This window comes from Ursus maritimus, unplaced genomic scaffold (genome assembly GCF_017311325.1).
Source record: "Ursus maritimus isolate PB19 unplaced genomic scaffold, ASM1731132v1 scaffold_8, whole genome shotgun sequence".
Taxonomy (NCBI): Eukaryota; Metazoa; Chordata; class Mammalia; order Carnivora; family Ursidae; genus Ursus; species Ursus maritimus.
The window spans coordinates 45,809,017-45,813,920 of record NW_024426996.1 but is presented as its reverse complement, the minus strand read 5'-3'; the positions used below and the strand labels follow the sequence as shown (position 1 = coordinate 45,813,920).

General features: G+C 29.9%; 1 pseudogene; it reads right to left on the bottom strand.

The window, feature by feature from the left end:
* Nucleotides 1–784: 784 nt before the first annotated feature.
* On the bottom strand, nt 785–988 carry LOC121101584 (annotated as a pseudogene).
* Between the last annotated feature and the right edge of the window lie 3,916 nt (nt 989–4,904).

Genomic DNA, 4,904 nt, shown 5'->3' with positions numbered 1-4,904 from the left:
GTATGTAAATGCTTAACCACAGTAAATGTGCCTAATATGTAGTTATTATTATTTACATTAATGTTTATATCACCATCATAAAACATTATAATCAAATATGCACATTTAAAAATTTTTATAACTTGAAAAAATAAAGAATTAAAAATTAAACCTTGTCACAAAATGCTTTACTGTGAAAAAAGAAGTACATTGATGGTTTTCATATTTTCAATATTAGTAAGCATTGTGCGACTTTATAACTTTAGTATCGGCATTATGTGTATGAATGTATTGTGTACTTGTGACTTTAAAAATTATTTAGTTTCCTTTTACTCAGTGTCACAAAGATATTTGTTTTGCTTATGATGCCTGTTATAAAATGCTTATTAATAGCAAGTGTCAAGTTTGACAGCTCTTGATATGCACTGTGCATTAGGTGGTCATAGCAGTAACATGTCAATCGATCTAAAAATGATACAATAATTGCCTGTAAATAACTTACAAGTGGCTTGTGTCAGTCAACATTCAGATTGATGTCAGCATGGGGAAATACTACAATTATCAAACATCAATGGATTTAGATTTTTTGTTATAATTATGGGGTGAATTTTTGTATTCTATTCTTTAAATACTGCCATCACCAATTAATTACATTTTGTTGAGAAAATGATGATGTATGTCTTCATGTGGGTCAAGAGGTGTAGCTCCATTATCATTAATTTAAATTTTTAAGAAATGGGAAGTCAAAACTTTGGTCAAGAAAAAGGAATGGGTAAGATAATGGCAGCACATGCATTATAGACAAAATAATATTGCCAGATGTTCAATAATAACAAGTATCCTTCCCCGGTAATTGCATTTCAGGGAGGCTTCCATTAAAAAATTACAGTTTAGTCTATGCTTAAAGATCTCAGATGTTGCTATTTTAATGTTCAGCTTTGGGAATAATATTTTTAAACTGATGAGAACAGATACTACACTTGATCTTAGCCAAAAGACCAGAAGAGATTGCATAATATTTTTAAAGCTGAAGTTTGAATGATTAACATAAACAACTTAAAAGATTCTAAAATGTTCATTATTCAATCATTTTTCTGTAATTAATAATTAATACACTAATGCTTAAGTACTGTTCTATAATTTTATTTCACATAATGTTTTAACAGTTTGAAAAAATTTCAAGTTCTCTCTCAATGAAAATGAATTTAGTGTATATGGCAGCAAAGAGGTGCACTGCTTGCTTGCTTTTCCTTCAAGGAAAAGCCTGCCATTAAAGTACAAACGGTGTAATTAGCTGACAGACTCCATCCGTTAGTGGATTCAGGATGCTTTTCCTTTTCTGCTTTCAAGCTGAGGCTGTACTCTCTCCAGGCAGCCCCAACCCAATGATTGAGCATGGACCTGGCCATTTCTGTCCAATGTAGGTCTCTTCTAATGGGCAATCTGCTCCAGTCATCCCTACCAGTTTATCTGGGATTATGGCAAAATTGCCCCATGCATGGAACTTTTCTCTGCCCAATCCTGCTTTCTCCCTCTTCCCTTTTAAAGGCATCAGGTTCACATGGCAACCCGAATACTTTCATTTGCTAACCATCCTTCCCGCACCCTCTTATCTTTTAAAAGTATAGGCTTTATGCTCAAAATAAATCCTACTCTTCTAACTTCTCTGTTTTCCTCCAGGAAGATATTGATACAACATATGTTTATATAATGCAATTTATTTTTTTTAACTTTTTATTTAAATTCCAGTTAGTTAACATACATTGTAATATTAGTTTCAGGTGTACAATATGGTGATTCAACATTTCCATACAACACCCAGTGCTCATCACAGCAAGTGGATTCCTTAATTCCTATCACCTATTCCACCCATCCCCTCCACCCACTTCCCTTCAGTAACCATCAGTTTCTTCTCTATAGTTACAAGTCTGTTTCTTGGTTTGCCTACTTCTGTTTTTTGTTTTTGTTTTTTTCCCTTTGCTTCTTAAATTTTGTTTCTTAAATTCCACATATGAGTGAAATAATGTTATTTGTCTTTCTTTGACTAAGTTATTTCATTAGAATAATACTCTAGCTCCATCCGTGTCATTGCTAAGCAAAATAAATGCAATTTATTTTATACAATTACTTTTTATTCTTTAATAGATTTAGCAAACTTTATTCACATATTCTGAACAGATCATAAGATTAGAGGAAATTTCTCATAAATTCATAGAAAAATTTTTATCCCTTTTTTCTTTATTTTGGAACATAAACGTAGAAAGTGATTGTCTTAGTCTCCTCAGGCTGCTATTTCAAACTGATATAAACTCATGGTTTATAAACAGTAGAAATTTATTTCTCACGGCCAAGATCAAGGTGCCAGTAGATTCAGTGTCTGTGAAAACCCACATCCTGGTCCCTGGTCAACTATCTTTTCACTGTGTCTTCATAGGTGGTTATAAGGGACATGGAAGCTCTCTGGGGTCTCTTTTATAAAAGTACTAATCTCCCAAAGGCCTCCCCTCCAGATATCATCACATTGAAGATTAGTTTTCAGCATATGAATTTGGAGAGACACAAACATTCAGTCTATAGCAGTACTGTTGCATACTAATTTAAAAATTCAAATGCTAAGTAATGTCCATATAAAAAAAAAAATAAAAATGATCAGATAGCATAGGAATTTATTTACACTAGCTTTGTTGTAGGCAGTTGGCTTCATGTTACTTAAATATCTGCTTAGTGAGTTTTTCTTTAAGCAAAAGTGAAGTATGAATCACAATTACATTGATAGACTAGCAGTACTGTTCCTCGTATCTGATATTAATATATAAAAATATATCTTTAAGAATCAGTCTGTTTTTGCATTTAGTATTATATATTGCAAGTACTTTAGCAATTATCAAATCACATGTATTATTAACTTCCATACTTTGCCATCAGTTAAATGTCCAAGATTTTGGTTAATAGTGGACTAAGATATTTTATTTTTTGTTTAGGCAATGATATATCTGTAAATTAATTATAATAATGCTTATACATGAATTCAGTCTATTTTATAATATACAACATTCTTCTATCATTTATGTAATAACATATTATACAAGAAGTAATCAAATTAATATAGTCAGAGTATGAAGAAATTCAGTGACTTGATTTAACCAATATGTAATAATATTTCAGGCCATTTGAAAGCAGGAAAATAATTTGAATACCTCATTATCTACATTACTATATGATTTAATCTTAGTACAGTATCCTATAGTGAAACTCAATAGTCTAGCATATAATTTGAAAAATATTATAAGTTTAGCATGCCATTCAAGTAAATTCATTCTTCAGTATTCTAAATAATTCATCAACATAATTCATATTCCAAGAACATTATTCCTATATGTACATTTATGATTAAAATGTAAGTAGTTACGCTGATAATTACACATGATAGAACTATGTGATGATAGACATCAGGGACATAAAGCCCTAGGGTTTTGTTTAAACAACAGAAATTTCATAAAAACTTAAAATTTACATAATGCTATTTCATTTAACTTTTGCCTTGGTATTTAATATGTGTAATCATCAGCTCTCTTTAGCTTTCAAGTAAAAATAATCTACATACAGTTAGAAATTGTTATATAACTTTGTCCTTATTCATTTAATTGTATAATTTCTAAATTCAATTTTGTGTTATTTTTAGAACTTATGTCTATGTCATTAAACTGCACTGGGGAATTAACATGGCCAAACCTCAATGAACAGTTTTACCAATATTCAGAATGTTTCCTGTTACGACACTTTCTAGTATATTGAATTAAATATTGTTGTTTAACCAAAATATTGTCTTCTCATGTATGGTTAAGTTTATATAATTTGGTAGAGTAGGTAACTTTTTTATGTCTTCTTCTTTCTTTCATTCTGAAGAAATTCAACCTGAAATATAGTTGATGGGTGGCTTCGACTTCTTATTGTTAGTTTAGTCAAATGAGAACCATTTGCAAAAAGATTGAAGTTGGCTCCATTGTAAAAAGGTAATATACAGTTAATCACTGTCCAGATTTATCATGACCATTTTTTAAGCTAAATTTCAGTTGCTGTCAATACAACTTTTCTAGGAGAGTAGTAGAACAGAACACGATAACCAATCTGTATGTGTTGATCACTTCATTTCTAATAATAAGAAGAAAAACAGGAATTTGCATTTCCTGAACCTTTATTATGTGCCATCCACTGTGCTAAAGCCTTTATATATATTTCAACACTTGTTGGAGTGCTGATAAATAGTTATTATGATTTTAGGTTTATACATAAAGAAAAAAGAAACTTGTAAATTATGTGCTGGATATAGTGGTTTTGTAAAAAACGGGCAGAAATTTAGGCCTCTTTTATCCAGTTCTAAAAGTATGCTTAGTATAACAAAAATATCAGATCATAATTCACTTAGAATTGTTTCTTTCATTAAAATAAAGTAAGCTGTCCAATGTCTAGAAAGAAATGACACAAATGCTTCAATCTGAAGAGTCAATTTTATCTATGTAACAGAAATAACGATGTACAATGGTTGATGAATATTTAAAACAATTTTACAGGCTGACTACAAATAATTTTTAAGATCGTCATATGTCTCAAACAAATTAGTTATTTAAATAATTACGAAATAACATCTTTTTAGCACTAACCTCAAAACTACAAGAAATGACATTATTTATCTTTAAAATGCACATATTTTGTATTATAAAATAATATTGATGAAGATATTTAAAGAATTAATTTAGAACACTTTTTCCCTTTATGTTGTTAATAATATTAACTATCTTTTGTTAAAATTCAGAAGTTTTAGTAAGTCCCTTCAAACTATTATATTATAAAGGAAAATTCTTGATTTGTCATCGTGATTTTTTTCCAGGTAAGAGTTTCCTAGAATTGTAAAGGATTTCATATAA